The 18,074-nt window shown below is 49.5% G+C and overlaps 1 long non-coding RNA gene and 2 pseudogenes across 16 annotated transcripts; all 3 read left to right on the top strand.

Moving 5' to 3' along the window:
- Nucleotides 1-6,115: 6,115 nt before the first annotated feature.
- Nucleotides 6,116-8,878, top strand: LOC123039581 (uncharacterized; annotated as a pseudogene).
- A 798-nt stretch (nucleotides 8,879-9,676) lies between these two features.
- LOC123042577 (protein DETOXIFICATION 29-like) lies at nucleotides 9,677-11,683 on the top strand (annotated as a pseudogene).
- A 619-nt stretch (nucleotides 11,684-12,302) lies between these two features.
- On the top strand, nucleotides 12,303-17,681 carry LOC123047256 (uncharacterized). Of its 16 annotated transcripts, none has more exons than XR_006422880.1 (10): nucleotides 12,307-12,700; nucleotides 13,242-13,318; nucleotides 13,406-13,532; nucleotides 13,618-13,717; nucleotides 13,823-13,979; nucleotides 14,072-14,126; nucleotides 14,278-14,407; nucleotides 14,503-15,010; nucleotides 16,898-17,011; nucleotides 17,203-17,676. It is a non-coding gene; the product is annotated as an uncharacterized lncRNA (long non-coding RNA). The 16 variants fall into 16 exon arrangements; XR_006422879.1 differs by having other exon boundaries at nucleotides 14,293-14,407; XR_006422883.1 differs by lacking the exon at nucleotides 14,072-14,126 and having other exon boundaries at nucleotides 14,293-14,407.
- Nucleotides 17,682-18,074: the final 393 nt, after the last annotated feature.

Genomic DNA, 18,074 nt, shown 5'->3' on the forward strand with positions numbered 1-18,074 from the left:
GTACAAAGCTCGCCGGAGCAGAGATTCTTGCCGCCCGCACGCGCCCAACAGCCAAGCTGTTCACCATGCCAACCTCACCGGAGAAGAGATGTTGGCCACGCCCGACCTCACCGGAGAAATGCCCCGCTGCCAGAGGGAGGCCACGCTGGATGGAGGCCATGCCGGAGTGAGGAGGCGCCGGAAGGAGGAGGTCGCGCTCGCGCTGCTTGCCGGAGTGAGGAGGCACCGGAGGGAGGAGCCCGCACCGCGCGGCCCCGCTTCTCACCGGAGTGAGGAGGCCGCGCCGCTCACCGGCCCGTGCCGCGCCGCCCGCGCTGCTCGTCGGTGTGAGGAGGCGATGGAGGGAGGAACCCACGCCACTCGCGTTGCTCGCCGGAGTGAGAAAGCCACGCTGCTCGCCGGAGTGAGGAAGCCGTCGTGCCGCCCACGCTGTTCACGCAGTCTGCGCCGTGCTGCTTGCCGGAGAGAGGAGACGCTGGAGCGAGGAGACGCCAGAGAGAGGAGGTCGTGCGAGGCCTCCGGCGTGGGGCGCTGGGGAACGGGCGGCGGCGCGAGGCCTCCAGCGTGGGGCGCTGGGGAACGGGCGGCGGCGCGAGGCCTCCGGCGTGGGGCGCTGGGGAACGGGCGGCGCAGTGAGGCAGGAGGCCGGCTGCGGCTTCCATGGCGGGGATGGGGGACGGGGCCGGATCGATGGAGGAGAGCGAACGGGGCCGGCTCGACGGGGATGGGGGACGGGGCCGGCTCGAGGGAGGAGAGAGGACGGTGGCTGGGTGCAGGGTGGCCGGCGGCGACCATGGCGGGGCTACTGATGAGTTACGTGAGAGAGAGAGATGCGTGAGACAGAGAACGTGGGGATAAGGGAGAGAGAACGTGGTGGGGTCGGCTCAGGGTGAGAGAACATGGGGGAGAGAGAGAGAACGTGTTTGGGGGCGTGGGCGAGAGATGCAGCGTGGGGTGTGGATCGTGCCACCTCATCGATCCGGGGGATCGATCAACGAGGTGTGTTTCTTCTTTGCCGTCAGCAGTTTTTTTACAGATGGCAAAGTACTTTGCCGTGTGCGGTTTTTATTACAGATGCCAAAGAGTGCTCTTTGCCGTCTGTAATAAAAACCGCACACGGCAAAGTTTTCTTTGCCGTCTGTAATAGAAACTGCATACGGCAAAGTTTTCTTTGCCGTCTATAATAGAAATCACAGACGGTAAAGTTTTCTTTGCCGTCAGTCATTCTTTGCCGTCTGTAACTGACGGCAAATGTGCTCTTTGCTGTCTACCCCGATGAAAAGCTGACGGCAAAGATGCTCACTAACGGCAAACTAGATGTTTCCTGTAGTGAGTAGCGTAAGTATTTCCCTCAGTTTTTGAGAACCAAGGTATCAATCGAGTAGGAGGCTCCTCAAAAGTCCCACGCACCTACACAAACAAACAAAGAACTCGCAACCAACGCAATAAAGGGGTTGTCAATCCCTTCACGGCCACTTGCGAAAATGAGATCTGATAGAGATAGTATGATAAGATAAATATATTTTTGGTATTTTATAATATAGATTGGAAAAGTAAAGATGCAAATAAAAGTAGATTGAAAGCTTATATGATAAAAGATAGACCCGGGGGCCATAGGTTCCACTAGTGGCTTCTCTCAAGATAGCATAAGTATTATGGTGGGTGAACAAATTATTGTCGATCAATTGATAGAAAAGCGAATAATTATGAGATTATCTAAACATGATCATGTATATAGGCATCACGTCCGCAACAAGTAGACCGACTCCTGCCTGCATCTACTACTATTACTCCACACATCAACCGCTATCCAGCATGCATCTAGAGTATTAAGTTCATAAGAACAGAGTAATGCATTAAGAAAGATGACATGATGTAGAGGGATAAACTCACGCAATATGATGTAAACCCCATCTTTTTATCCTCGATGGCAACAATACAATACGTGCCTTGCAACCCCTATTGTCATTGGGTAAGGACACCAGAAGATTGAACCCAAAGCTAAGCACTTCTCCCATGGCAAGAAAGATCAATCTAGTAGGCCAAACCAAACTGATAATTCGAAGAGACTTGCAAAGATAACTCAATCATACATAAAAGAATTCAGAGGAGATTCAAATATTTGTCATAGATAAACTTGATCATAAACCCACAATTCATCGGATCTCGACAAACACACCGCAAAAAGAGTTACATCAAATAGATCTCCACAAGAGAGGGGGAGAACATGGTATTGAGATCCAAAAAGAGAGAAGAAGCCATCTAGCTAATAACTATGGACCCGAAGGTCTGTGGTAAACTACTCACAACTCATCGGAGGGGCTATGGTGTTGATGTAGAAGCCCTCCGTGGTCGATTCCCCCTCCGGCGGAGCACCGACGAAGGCTCCAAGATGGGATCTCGCGGATACCGAAGGTTACGGTGGTGGAAATTGTTTTTCATTGGCTCCCTAGATGTTTTCGGGGTACGTGGGTATATATAGGAGGAAGAAGTAGGTCGGTGGCCGCCCGAGGGGCCCACGAGACAGGGGGGGCATGCCTTGTAGGGGTGGGTGCGCCCTCCACCCTCGTGGCCGCCTCGATCGCTTCTTGACTTGCACTCCAAGTCCTCTGGATCACGTTCATTCCAAAAATCACGCTCCCGAAGGTTTCATTCCGTTTGGACTCCGTTTGATATTCCTTTTCTTCGAAATACAGAAATAGGCAAAAAAACAGCAATACGGGCTGGGCCTCCGGTTAGTAGGTTAGTCCCAAAAATGATATAAATGTGTAAAATAAAGCACATAAACATCCAAAAGGGGTAATATAATAGCATGGAACAATAAAAAATTATCGATACGTTGGAGACGTATCACTCCTCAGAAATCCGGACGGGCGGCTGCTCGCCCGCGTGGCGCGAAATGTCGGGCACCTGTATGTCCTCCACCTGGCGCTGAGCAAGCCGGTGTGCCTGCTGGCAAGCGGCAACGACACGGCGTGGCTGTGGCACTCGCGCTACGGCCACCTGAACTTCAGGGGGCTGCGCGATCTCGCGCGTCTGGAGATGGCGAACGGCGTGCCCCTCGTCGACTGCGTCGATCAATACTGCGACGGATGCGCACTAGGCAAGCAGCACCAGCTCCTGTTCCCGCAGGCCTCGGCGTACCGTATGGAGCACGCGCTCGAGCTCGTCGACACGGACCTCTGTGGCCCGATCAAGCCGGCGACGACCGGAGGTAATCGGTTTTTCTTGCTGGTCATTGATGATCACTCACGTTACATGTGGCTGGAGGTGATCAAGTCCAAAGATGATCCCTTTCAACGTTTCAAGAAGATCAAGGCCGCAGCAGAGGCAGAGTCTGGACGCCGGCTCATGGCGTTCTAGTCTGATCGGGGCGACAAGTTCAACTCCACCGAATTCCGCCCGTACTATGAGGATGGAGGGATCAAGCACTGCACCACCGCGCCATACACGTCCCAGCAAAACGGCGTGGTTGAGTGGCGGAACCAGATCATGGTGGAGATGGTGCGGTGCCTGCTCAAGAGCATGGTCATGCCCGCCATGTTCTGGGGCGACGCGGTCAAGACCGCGGTGTACCTGCTCAACCGATCTCCCACGCGCAGCGTCGACGGGAAGACGCCGTACGAAGTGTGGCACAAGAAGAAGCCGGCGGTCCACCACCTACGCACCTTTGGGTGCGTTGCTCACGTCAAGCGGATCAGCCCAGGCATCGACAAATTGGTCGATCGCTCGACGTTGATGATGTTCATTGGGTATGCTATCGGAGCAAAGGCATACAGGGTGTTTGATTCGGCCACGAACAAGGTGCCCATCACGCACGATGTCATTTTTGAGGAACGGAGGAAGTGGACTGGACGCCGGCCCCAGGTGCTGCGGCGACTCCCACGGGCGAACACTTTGTGGTCGTCTACAACGACGACAAGAGTGTCGACGTGCAGCCCTCTTCGTCAAGCTCAGACACGTTGTCCTCAGCATCCTCTTCATCGAGCTCTTTCACACCGGCGAGATCCCCAGTTACGCCGGCAACACCAGCGCGCTCTCCAGCTCCTGACGACGACGGCTGGGCTACGCGGCCCAGTGACGACTCGGAGCGGCACGACCTCGACCATGCGCCAACGCGCTACCGCAAGATGACGCATGTCCTGGTAGTGGTGGAAGTGGCAAGGCAAGACCAAGTTGGCATCTGCCTCATCACTGCTGAAGAACCCGCTGGTGTAGATGAAACACTAGAGGGGGCGTGCTGGATGCGTGCCACGGACGCCGAGCTGGTGGCGATCCGCGAGAACAAGACGTGGGAGCTTGCCACGCTCCCACCCGGGAACCAAGCCATAGGGCTCAAATGGGTCTTCAAGGTCAAGAGGGATCCTGCCGGCAAGATTGTGAAGCACAAGGCGCTTCTGGTGGCGAAGGGCTACTCGCAGCGGCAAGGCGTGGACTACGACTAGGTATTCGCGCCGGTGGCTCGCATGGAAACAGTAAGGCTATTGCTGGCTTTGGCGGCACGGCAAGGGTGACAAGTCCACCACATGGATGTCAAGTCGGGTTTTTGAACGGCGATCTGATCGAGGAGGTGTACATGCACTAGCCGCCTGGTTTCGTCATCGCCGGCAAGGAAGGGAAGGTATTGCGTCTCCGGAAGGCGTTGTACGGCCTGAAACAGGCGCCCCGAGCGTGCTACACCAAACTTGACGCGTTGCTTGCGTCGCTCGGGTTCGAGCGCAGCCCCCTCGAGCATGCAGTGTACAGGAGGAGCACCAGCGGGGGGACACTGCTGGTCGGTGTGTACGTGAACGATCCGATCATCACCGGCGGCAGCATCCTCGACATGAAGGCATTCAAGGAGCAGATGTGCAGTGTGTTTGACATAAGCAATCTCGGCCTCCTGAGCTATTACCTTGGGATCGAGGTGCGGCAAAAGGATGGAGAGAACACTCTCTGTCAGAGCGCGTACGCCATGAAGATCCTCAATGCGGCCGGGATGAGGGAGTGCAACGCCAGTGACACCCCGATGCAGAATCGACCTCAGCAGTCCGAGACTAGTGCCGGTGACGTCGTGGATGCTACACGGTACAGAAGCTTCGTCGGCAACCTGCAATACCTTTGCAGCACTCGACCCGACATCACCTACACCGTCGGCATCGTCAGCAGGTACTTGGAGGTGCCTGCAGAATCGCACTAGAGTGCGGTGAAGCAGACACTGTCGGTGTTTTGGGAACGGGGGTCCCTAGACTTGCCTGCCTGCGGCGTGGCTCAAGCAGTGGCCCAGTACGCCCCGTCTACATCAACCCAAGCTCAAGACTCTCGCGAGGGTCCAAGCCTCGCGGGGCGGACGACGCAAGGCTTCCTCAGGGGCGGCCTCACCAGGAAGGCTCGCGAGGAGGCGGAGAGATCAAGGCAAGGAGTACGTCGCGAGGTGCTCGCGACGCAAGCCATGACGATCGAGACCAAGCGGGAGCCAGCCGGTGCAGTGTCCTCGTTTCCTCTTTGGTGCAAAGGGAGCAAGCGCAGGCGCGGAGTACCGAGGCATCAAGCAAAGGTTGCCATATCGGTGCAACGAGACCAAGACCAGCAGAGCGGTAGGACGGAGGTCACCGTGGAGCCCAAGACGGCATCATCACCAGTGCCTTTGGCAGTCGAAGATCAACTTTAGTCAGGATAACTTGTACTAGTTGTCTCCCTTCAAAATGGCCGTTGTTGGCTTCCTTCCCGCTCAATATTTGGGAAGAGGACCAGGGCCTCTATAAATAGAGATAGCCACCACAGTAGAAAGCATTGAGACCTCACCTAGAGCCAACAGAGACGGAGCCATTCCTTTCCAAGCACACCACCACAAGAACACCCCTCGCGAGGCTGTTCTTCCTCTGTACTATTCATCATCAGCCCAAGAGGCAATCCACCACCACACACTAGAGTAGGATATTACACCACAACGGTGGCCCAAACTAGTATAAATCTTGTGTCCCTCGTGTTGTTCATCGTGTAGCCTAGATTCGTGGCGAGGCTTTGGGGCGTGGATCGGTAGGGAGAGGATCTTCGAGCGCACCCCAGAGTTTGAACCTTAAGGGTTTTGCCGGAACCCGATATCCGACAGATACTCCGCTATGTCAGCGGGACTATGGAGTACGGTTGCTGCTACAAGCGGGGAGGAAGTTCAACGCCGGAGGTGATTGGCTATAGCGACAGTGATCACGCCGGCAACGTTGATGATCGCCGGAGCACGACTGGCGTGGTGTTCTTCCTCGACTCCAGTGCGATCACAAGGATTTCTCAGAAGCAGAAGGTCGTCGCCATCTCGTCTTGTGAGGCTGAGTACATGGCGGCGGCATTCACAGCATGTCAAGGCGTGTGGCTGTGCAGGCTCCTTGGTGAGCTCACCGGCGACGCGACACGACGGCGAGGCTGCGCGTCGACAACAAGTCGGCGATCGAGCTCAGCAAAAACCCAGTGCATCACGAAAGGAGTAAGCACATTGACATACGATATCACTTTATTCGTGAATGCATTGAGGACGGCAAGGTAGATGTCGACCATGTTGGCACTGACGGACAGCTTGCCGATGTTCTCACCAAGGCGCGGGCAGAATCAAGTTCATTAAGCTGCGACAGAAGCTCTGCATCGTGAAGGTGATCCCTGGCACAAGGATTAGAAGGTGAATTGTTGAGCTTTGTAATCCTTTGCCCCGCTAGGAAAGCTTTGCTTTGGTTTTTTCAGTTAGCAAATAAAACGGCTCTGTTGCGTGTGCATGTACGCGCAGAGACCGAGCTCATATTCAGTTAGTAGCTAGCTAGATTAGTGCGGCCGGGGTTTGCTCATGGGATGGCATGCAGCGCTGGACTCGGCACGCGGTCACCTCACGCACGATGGGCGATGTGGGATGGCATGTCCGGTAGGCTCGGCGGCGTGGAGGGTTTTTCGCTTTCTGTCACTGACAGTGGGCCCTGTCCATGCTGGCGTGCCCTGCAAGCACCGGATACACTTGCACGCCAGCGCAAGTTTGATGACCACAATCACGCATTTGACAAGTTCGTGCACCAAACTGACCGACACATGCAAGTTCTAGGACTCCTGTTGTATTCTGTAATCTATATACCACCTGATCATTTTAAATATATTTATATACTATATCGATTTGTGGCTGTATTTGCACGCCCGCGTAAGTTTGATGACCACAATCACGTATTTTACAAGTTTGTGCACCGAGCAGACCGTCACATGCAAGTTCTGAGACTCCCGATGTATTAATTATCTCTACCGTATATACTACTTTATCATTTTAAATATATTCATATACTATATCTAAGATTTTTCTTAAAAATGACCTATATGTTTGTTGGTTACCCATGACCAGCGAGATTTGGGCGACCTGTGCGTGAGGGGTTGAATGTCAATATGAGAGGTGGGACTTGTGGAGTGGCAAGGACGTCATAAAAAGTCATGTAGATGAGTGGTTAATTGAGAAGATGCTCGATTGGAGGCCGGTCCAATGGTGGTAAACACCGAAGATAAAGATGTCGAGGGTGGTGGAACGGTGGCTTGGTAGAGAGAGAGAGAGAGCGAGAGAGAGAGAGAGAATAAAGAGAGGTTTAGCGTTGATAGCTGAGAGAGTTCAAGGAAAATGAAATAAGTCAATCTTTATCACACACGTGTAACGGTAAAAGAGGAGTGGCTAGAGTGGATTGTTTTTCTAGGCAAACTTGTCTAGCGCGATCCACACACAGAGTATGTGAACCTTGTGGTGTGACGGAGTCACTACAACACGGTAGTTATTCAAAGATGTTAAAAAACGCCTCCAAAGTTTCATAGAACGAACATATAGATAACAAGGTGTTCCTTTAGAGCATCTCCAAAAGGCGCGCCCGCGTGGTAAAATTGCATTTTAGCGTGTGCCTCCCGGTTTCGTGCGCTCCAGCGGTGACGGGAAATTACCGCGCGCGGGAAGCCTTAGCGCGCGCGCGGGAGAAACCGGCAGCTGGCGCGGTAGATTTGGCGCGCCGCTTCGCGCACGCCTATAAATCTGGCGCTCGCCACGCGCTCAGCACACTGCCACGCGCCCTCCTCCTCACCACCTCGCCGCTCTTTCTCGATGCTTCGCCGCTTTCCCCGCCAGCACCGCGCCACCATGCCGCCGAGCCGCCGGGGTTCTTCGGGCTACCGCGGCGTCCGCGAGCGCCCCTCGGACTGGTACTCCGCCGAGATCCGGTCCGGCAACGTTCGGCTCGGCCTCGGCTCGTTCCGGAGCGCGCACGAGGCGGCCCGCGCGTACGACGCGGCGACGTGGGGCTTGGACATGCCCCGGTCGCAGATGAACTTCCGCGACGTCTTCACACGTGAGCAGGCGCAACACCTCGCCCCTCCGCCTCGTCTCGTCACCGACCAGGACCGTGCGGACCACGTGCGGCAGCAGCGCCACCTCCTCATCGCTGAGGAGGACGAGCGAGCCATGGCGGAGTGACGCCGTCGCCACCCGGAGGACGTCGTCGCTGAGAACGAGTTCTGAGCAGAGAGGACGGCAAGGTGCCGCGCGGAGCGTGCCGACAGGCGTCGGCGCAAAGCACTGGCGATATCGCAGTGCGATATCGTCGAGAACGGCGGGCAGTCGATCTTCTCCCCCAACGATCTGTGTTGGGAAGACATATGGCTCGATACCTCGGACAACACCATCAAGGATGATGATGGTGATGATGATGGCGGCTGGGAGTCACCGTAGTTTGTCTTGTTGCACCGTAGTTTTTTCTATCTAGTTGTACCGTAGTTCTATCTATCTATGCTTTCGAACGATGCAAAATTTCTTTGTATCCTTTTTTATCTATGCTATGAACTATGTATCGTTTTTTATCTATGCTAGAACTATGTATCGTTTTTATCTATGAAAAGTTAATTAATAAAATGTTGTAGCATGAGCGCGCGCTGCATTTTAGCGTGCCTGCTGAAGCTGCGCGCGCGCTGCATTTTAGCGCGGCCGCTGGAGCCACCGCTGCGCGCCGCGCCAAACCTGACAAAGGGTGCGCTGTCAAGCAAAACTTAGCACGCCGCGCGTTCGGGGCCTGTTGGAGATGCTCTTAAAACGCCAGAAAACCGCGACGGTGAATGACAATCTCATGGTTATCCCGAGTCGCCTGCCTAGATCTTTTGAGGCATCTTGCAGAAAACGTCGGGAAAAATCAAATGGACAGAGCCCACCTAGAACCAGGCACCCGTTTGACTGCACGTGGCGTGGGGAGGGATCAAACTCAAGAACTTCTGTGCAGATGAGTGGTTAATTGGGAAGACAGTCGATTGGAGGCCAGACCCAGCCACCAAAGAAGAAGATGTCGAGGGTGGTGGACCGGTGGCTTGGTCAAGTGGGAGAAAGGGAGAATCAAGAGAGGTTTTGGGTTGACCGTCGACAGAGTTAGAGGGGAAATGAAATACATTAATATTTACCGCACGCCTCGACAGCAGAAGAGGAGTGACTAGAATGGATTTTTTTTTCCACGCAAACTTTGTGCATTGCCTTCCACACACAGTATGTGCACCATCTGATGTCACGATATCTCGGTGTGTTCTGGGCTTCTGGCTAAAGCCCACGACGAGTCATGGACACGTTTGAATTTCACTCTTTCCCGCGCATGCATATGTTTCAACTACAAGCCACGCGCTAGCTGATGATGCTAGGGGGTTGCATTTGCAGGTTGGCATGGGCAGCGCGTTGGAGACGCTATGCGGGCAGGCGTTGGGCGCGGGGCAGGTGGACATGCTCGGCGTCTACATCCAGCGATCCTGGATCATTTGCGGCGCCACCGACTCGTGCCGACCTATGTCTTCACGGCGCCCATCCTGCTGGCGCTCCACCAGCCCACTGCCATCTCCGTCGTTGCCGGGCGGTACACGCGGTTGGCCGTCCCGCAGTTGTTCGCCTACGCCGCCAACTTCCCGCTGCAGAAGTTCTTCCAGGCGCAGAGCAAGGTCTGGGCCATGACCTTCATTTCCGGCGCGGGGCTCGCCCTCCACATTGTGCTCAACTACGTCTTCGTCACACGCCTTGGCCACGGCCTCTTCGGCGCCGCCATGATCGGGAATGTCACCTGGTGGATCATCATCGTTGCGCAGTTCGCCTACCTAGTCTCCGGTTACTTCCCAGAGGCGTGGAAGGGGTTCTCCGTGCTCGCCTTCAATAACCTGGCTGCCTTCGTCAAGTTGTCCCTTGCCTCCACCGTCATGCTCTGGTTGGTACATGTTTCAATTCTTAGCTTGCTATACGATTATAATTCAATCACCAAGCAGATTAATTTAAATTGTGTATATGCACGATGTGTTCTTATCTAGCTTGGAGCTGTGGTACTACAGTGCAGTGCTCATCCTTGTGGGTCTCCTCAAGAATGCTCAACTCCAGGTTGACGTCATGTCCATTTGGTAAGCAGTTTTTATCTGACGAACCTGCAACCTAACTATGCGCGCACAGACAATAGAGTTTGTCTTACGAAGATTAAACGGTATTCCATGTCTGACTTTTTTTTTACATCAACCCTTATGGTGGCAATAGGCTTCAATGGAGCAGTGAGTTACATAGATAACAGTTTGTCTAATTCGCATCTAGATGTTTTTTAAGGATGCCATATATAAGCTTCCACATATATATAATGCAGCAACAAGAAACAAAAAAACTTGGACAAAAAAAATATACCACAAAGAGAGTGGACATCAGCTTAGATGCATCTAGATGTGTCCTAGAAAGACCCGATAGATAATGCACGCAACAACATAAATAGTACTCCGCACAAGACTGCAACTGTATAAAAATAGATGTACAAAATTCATCCGTATTTTTGCTAATGCGAAAGCTCTCGAGATGCAGCGTTAGGGTGTCGAACGAGCTGGGCGCAAACAGGCCTAAGGCGGCCAAGTTCTCAATGATCATAGCGGTGTCGACGTCCGCCGCCATCGGGGCGGTCTTCCTGGCCGTGTTCCTCATCTGGAGGACCGAGCTGCCGCAGTTCTTCAGCGACAATGACAAGATGGTGCGGGGAGCTGCAAAGCTTGGCTACCTTCTTGCAGCATCCATCTTCCTCAACAACATCCAGCCTGTGCTTTCAGGCACGTACCACTGCGCCAATCAGTTACCAAATTAACCAGTGATCCCAATGATAATTGGAACATGTCGCTTTGAAGGTGTGGCGATAGGAGCAGGGTGGCAGAAGCTTGTGGCGTTCATAAACATTGTGTGCTACTACTTGTTTGGCATCCCACTGGGAGTCCTCTTTGGCTTCAAGCTAAAACTTGGTGCATTGGTAAGAGCAAAACCAATTGAACTTCAAATATTTATGGATACCTAATAAATTATTAGAACGGCCAATCTGATTCTAACCTGCTCTGAATATACAACAATGTATCTCTGCAGGGGATTTGGGTGGGCATGTCAATTGGCATGCTGCTGCAGACTGCTATACTGATCACAATTTGCTTCCGAGCCAAGTGGGAGAATCAGGTGTGCAGTACTACACTAATATCACTCGATCTTAGTATTTTTTTTCTATAGATAATGACTCGATCGTAGTTGAGCATATCTTTATTTTAAGAAATGTCTGGACCTTTTACGGTGCAGACTATGTTGGCCGAAGAGAGGATAAGGAAGTGGGGAGGAAGCAGCAGTGAAACATTGCCGGTGGCCGCAACAACGGCGACAAACGATATCATAGATCAATAACCAGATGGTTCCTTTTGATTGGTTGGTGGAGACGAAGGTGGCGCGCAGGAATAAGAGATGGCAGCTAGGCGATCGATCAGCGTGCGCAGGCATATATAGCTTAGGTAGCTGGGATGTGAACTCGAGCGTGTGTTTTTTTGTTTGCCCAAACAGTCGCCGCACTCAAAAAATAATACCCAAGCCTCTATTCCAGGCTACGTTTTTGCTTCATGGTTGTTCCACTTGTGTGAAAGTGACCCTTGGTAAGTTTGAACGTGACACGTGCTATTATTTTGGTAAATGGCTGTGTACAAAGGCCTTGTGTGTTCAGAAGTTTGATTCAAATTTTTTGAACTAGTGCGCGGCTTCTCTTGGTGCATTTCCTGGGGGATCTAGCAATTTTCCAGCGATTTTGTTGCTGGTCAACCGGCCGTTCTGTCGGGCGGTGGCCTCCATCTCTTGACTCACATGCATGCAGTCCGTGGTGGTTAGCTGTTTTTTTTTTCTTTTAATAATTGGATGTGTTGCCTTGACCTCTCTACCTCTCTCTCGAAGACTCCGCCGCCCACCGCCCACCGCCCGCCGCTTACCCCGCCGCCCACCGCCCACCGCCTGCCGCTTTGCCACCGCCCTAGCCCCCCAGCGCATCGCCCTATAAGAAGGGTCCCGGCCTCGCCTCTTCCAAAGGTATCATGGGCCGCCAGGGGGCTCCGCCGAGCCGCGATGAGGGGCCTCTCCGGGGGAGGAGCTGCGTTCCTGCATCAACCTCGATGTTCGAGGGATGGGGACGGTGAGGCAACTCGAAGAGCGGCGGCACACGCAGTGCGGGGGAGGCAGAGATGACCACAGCTGGTGTGCAGGGTAGATTTCGCCGGCCTCTTCCAGCTTTCCGTTTACTCAGATGCGACCGCTATGTGCTTCTTCGTCACTGCCGTCATCCTCTGCAGAGCCGAGCCGTCGGAAGTAGAGTCAAGCAGCTGGAGAGGCAGGCAAATCAAACCCGATGCTGCCGGCAACGTTGTCTACGCTGCTCTGAAGGTTAACCCCGATGTGCTTGATTCTTGAATCCTTCTTGATCCTGATGTTGTTATAAAATATCAATATGCATCTGTTGAGTTGAACATGAGTACCTGGTCACTTCATAGGGACATGATCAAATTTGTGTTGTATTTTCTTCTTCTTTCTGAAATAGACCAGCCTTGTGGCTGAACAAAATCTGTAGAACAAACTCCCTTCTATTAATTAGAGATAATCTAATGTCCTAAAATGCATTCTTTTTCTGTTGTCTCAACCTTCAAGCTAAGTTTAAGTAGATTCTACAACGGACACAGGCAGAACAAACTGCATCTTTAATGTTTTGCTGATTTTTGGACACTGGCAGAGGCAAGATATCACCATATTGATTGTGCTCCAGCATGCCGATATCAGAGAGAGCTATTAGTAATCACTTGCACCATATAGCTTTACAAAGAACAAAAGGCATTGTCAAAAACTCTCTAGAGTTGTAATATTGTCCGATTTGATTTGAAAATATAGCATAACATGTACAGACTAAACTGAGATCCATACCTCTATGTAGATCAGCTTGGCCCTGAAGAAATTATCTGAGTATGGTGTGGTTAAGCATGAAGATCTGTTCATCGCCTCCAAGCTATGGTCAGGCTTGATTTGTCATATTCAGTTTCATGTAACGTGCAAGAAAGATATGCTTCCTTCTCCTCACAAATATTCTGAACTTTGCAGGTTCTGTGATCATGCACCTGAAGACGTGCCAGAGGCAATTGTCGCCACCCTTGAAGAGCTTTTACAGCAACTTCTGTGTTGATCTTGTTCGACCACCTCCTCCTGTACTATCTTCTCCTCAATCGTGGTGATACTATATTTGGCTTGCTCTTCTTTTGGTGATACCATTCATCTTCTTGCAACTTCTCTAATGGATTAAATTGTTCTTTCAGACTTATACTAGGAATATTTTGATAGTCGTGAATCGATTTCGAAGACTTGCACTCCTCAATAACAACCACATGATGGGAATTTACAAAGGAGCAGAATTTGGTGAGCTGATCCCGCGTACAACTGTGTTTGCCTCCCCATCCAATATTTGTTTAAAATATTTTGCATAGTCATCATAAGAGAACACCCTATGTTTTTTCTGCACAGGCTTATGATCAATGATCGTATCAGCCAACCAACATTTGTAAGTCGAGAGAGTGGAGCTGGCAAGGCAGAAAGCACTAGAAGTCGTATGCAGTATCTTGCTTTTATGGGCGGTAAACCTCAAGCTGAGGGAACGTCAGTGCAACAACAAATTCTAGAGGTGTGTTCCTCTGTGGAACTTTGCACCCTTCTTTTGTTGGTAGAAGAAACACATTTGACATGAGTTTCTAACATGCTACTTATCTGACACAGTCAAATCCTGTGATCGAGGCATTTGGCAATGCAAAGTTAGGAATAATAATTCTAGGTAATGAACCTAAATGTGATGCATCCTCCTTTACTTCTTGGATATCTATTAATTAAGTTACACAACTTCACTATGTTTACTATCTTCAAAGGACTTTTACTCTACATCGTACCTTTCTTGATTCTGCAATCATTTTGGCAAATTTGTTGAGATTCGGTTTGACCAGAACGGGAAGATTTCCATCACGACTTATCTTTCTGGAAAGGTCACGTGTTTGTCAAATATCTAACCCAGAAAGGAACCACCACTGCTTATCCATGCTGTGTGCTGCACCACCAGAAGTAAGATCATGTTCAGTATATATGGTCTTCTTTTAAAGTTTTTTGGAACCACATTATTTGTGAACTACTACATTTTGTTCGCTAATGTCGTACAGGAATTGTCTACAACACTCACTAAGTCTGAAACATACCTATTCCGGACTGTAAAAACTGAAGATATTTGCGAAAACCTCAGGGCATTCACACATAAAGAGACAACTGCTACCAGCTGAAATATATCGTGTGACTTTCCTGGATAAACTTTGCTTCTGCATTCTGTAAAATAGGCTTAAACATACTCATCTCAAGGAAGATATAGTTTCTCATGCATTTCTCGCAAGTAAATTTGTGTTTCAGAGATATTAGATTTTCAAATTAAGATGAGTAGCAACTGTAAGATATAGGCAATCTTTCTGCCAATTAAGTTGTCGTTTCTGCTGATACAATGAGTTAAGCGTTTTGCATATATGGAGACGGAGAATATAACAATGAGCATTGGGTGGCCTACTAAAAGCAAAGAGAATTGCATAATCATATATGAAGAAGAACAGCTGATGGCAGAGAATTATGCAGAATGGGCAGTGATATATATGCAGGTGTATGCATCAAGTTCTACAATTTCAGGTTCTCCTAAGAAATATATATTGCCCCAGTACTTGAAAAAATAGTTATATGTATAGAACAAGACACTCTTGCTTTTGTGCTCTAGGCCATGGTCTGATCTACTATATTTTAACATTTTCTATAGTGTATTCTATGCGATGATGACATACAAGCAGTTGTTGTAAATAACAAATTACAATATATTGCTCCAGTACTTGAAAAAATAGTTATATGTAGCAATGTTATATGTATAGAACAAGACACTCTTGCTTTTGTGCTCTCGGCCATGGTCTGAGCTACTATATTTAAACATTTTCTATAGTGTATTCTCTGTGATGATGACATACAAGCAGTTGTTATAAATAACAAATTACAATAGATTGCCAGAATTCTGTACAAAGCCCACTTTATAGTGCACTGATTGTTTCTACTATCCTTGGTGATCTAGCACTGAAAATGTGATTTTTAATTGTCAGTTCTTCATTTCTGCTTCATATGGATATGTGTGTGCAGACTTGAGCATATAGTTTGAGATAAAATATGTTGAATCCAAGGAATAATGCATGCTTTGATCCAGTAGCGCCACCAACATCGTCTACGGTGACAATATATCACTCTAAACACGCACGGAAGAATTTGCGTTTGCTATGCAAATACTTCCTTATTCCTTCTCCCACATTTAGTTCAAAAGTTGAAAGAAGTCAGGATGGCATGTGCAATTTGGTGCTGTTGAATTTTCTTGCACATTAGACCAGAAATAAAAGTGGAATGATGTAGGTCAGAAATAAATGTTCTATTGTAGAAGTTCATTCCTGTTTGCCTAAGATGGACCACATATGGTATATGGTGACAATTAATGTACTTTTTGACAATACAACCTTATCAACACAGTTCTCTTACTGTGATTGAATAGACAACAGTTCTATTTATTGCTAGAAGAAAGAAACCACTTATTAACACCATTTATCGACGTGGCGCGGCGTGTCGCCGCGCGCGCGGCCGGTGAGGAGGATGGCCACGGCGCAGAATCGCCGCGCTCCTCTTCCTCCCTCTCACGCAGAAAAGAAAAAGGAGGACACGACGAGCGCCTCTCTGTCTCTCTCGCGCGGAAACGGAGATGGGAGGGGGAAGGGGCTGCCTTGCCGGTGCCGCCTTGGCTCGCCGCGCCGGCGATGGCGCGCGCACCGGGGCCGAGCGGGCGGGCGAGAGAGGAACGGACAAGCGAGAGAAGCGCTGGGGGCGGAATGGCGTTAGGGTTTCTGATGGATCGATCGGGTCAGAGTTTTGATATGGCGAAAACAGCACCAAACCGTCGGATTGAAATGGACGGTTGGGATACTAACCCTAATGCGTTGTGGGCCGCTGGGCCGAAAGAAAATGAGGCTGGCTGCGGCGGGAGGTAGCCACGCGCGCTAGGCCAAGCCCAGCAGCTGCGGGCGCCGCCGCGCAGCTAGGCCGCGGTAGGCCGAGGCCAGCAGCTTCGCGCGCCGGGCCAGCTGCATTTTTTTTATATATTTTTTGATATTTGTCCAGTTTTTGGGCAGATTTCAAATAAGTTTTTCTATTCAATATTTTTCAACGAAATTTTGTTTTAGAAGCATCTAAATTTTGTTTGGTTCCACATATGCTGATTCCTTTTCTTGTATGAGCGATTTCCTCAATTCCAATTCTGGTTGGTATGCTTTTGATCCTTTGTTAGAAGCATCTAAATTTTGTTTGGTTCCACATATGCTAATTCCTTTTCTTGTATGAGTGATTTCCTCAATTCCAATTCTGGTTGGTATGCTTTTCATCCTTTGTTAGAAGCATCTAAATTTTGTTTGGTTCCACATATGCTGATTCCTTTTCTTGTATGAGCGATTTCCTCAATTCCAATTCTGCTTGGTATGCTTTTGATTCTTTGTGTAGTTCCGGAAGGGTCTAAAATTCTTAATTGAAGATGAGAACGGAGAATATTCGCCAATCACAAGGAACATATTCTATGAAGAAATCGTTCGTCGTTTATAGTTCCGTTCTTACATGGTTAGTTCTTTCAAATTTGGTATTGCTTACTGATTTATGCTAGGTTTATTATAGATTTTACGAATTTATTTATTGGGTTAAAATGACATAAAATGTGGAAATGTGTTAATCTTCTAGGTGCATGGTTACATACTGCACTTCCTACCTACTGATAAATTAACATGTAAACTTTTCTATTGACCAATTTACAGCTTATGGTTCCTCATGTGCACAACGAAAACCAACCTTCGGCATTCAAGGAGTGCTTCGCTGTCGTAGATTCCAGCATGACACGTCTGATGCCGTGGGAGGAACCAGTGAAGCCTACGATTGCTAATGCCATCTTGGAGAATTACGCTGAATGGTTAGAGATGTCCAAGCGGACAGACGGAGAAGGGGTGTTAACAATTTGAAGCTTGCCGAAATTAAAATCGATGATGGTGCGGCATCAAGCAAGTCCAACAAGATTGCTTAGATGTTGTCGTTGCATCGAGGAGATAAGGTCGTATTTCGTAGTTTCCCATGTGTAAAAATATCTGTCTTTGTACTTCTATGTCATGTATGTTGGCTGTGATCTACTAACTGAGGTCATGTGTGTTTCCTTTTATGTGTTTGATTTTGTATTTATTTATTTTCGATTCATTTTACTTTTTTGCCGTTGAAAAAAAACACGTGCAGCCTTTAGCTATGTACAATTTGTGAAACACCAAGTTCTAATCCACCGCATATGCAAATGATTTACTGACTATTAAACAATTATTGGTTCACCTTGGTGTGCTATCTATCGGTCATGCTCGCCAAAAAGTATATAATCAAACGATTTACTGACTATTAAACAATTACTGGTTCACCTTGGTGTGCTATCTATCGGTCATGCTTTACAAAAAGTATATAACCGCCAAGGAAAACGATAATAGATCTATATTGCATAATACCTTTAACATATGACAAGGTCAACAAGCACAAAGAAGAAAAACAATGAAACCGGCAAGATGAGACTGCCCAAAGAAGGAATAAAAATAAAAATAAATGAAGGAGAACAATATGATATCTCCTTGGTAGCGCGGGTAGAACACTACCAACC

Source organism: Triticum aestivum, chromosome 2B (assembly GCF_018294505.1).
Source record: "Triticum aestivum cultivar Chinese Spring chromosome 2B, IWGSC CS RefSeq v2.1, whole genome shotgun sequence".
Taxonomy (NCBI): Eukaryota; Viridiplantae; Streptophyta; class Magnoliopsida; order Poales; family Poaceae; genus Triticum; species Triticum aestivum.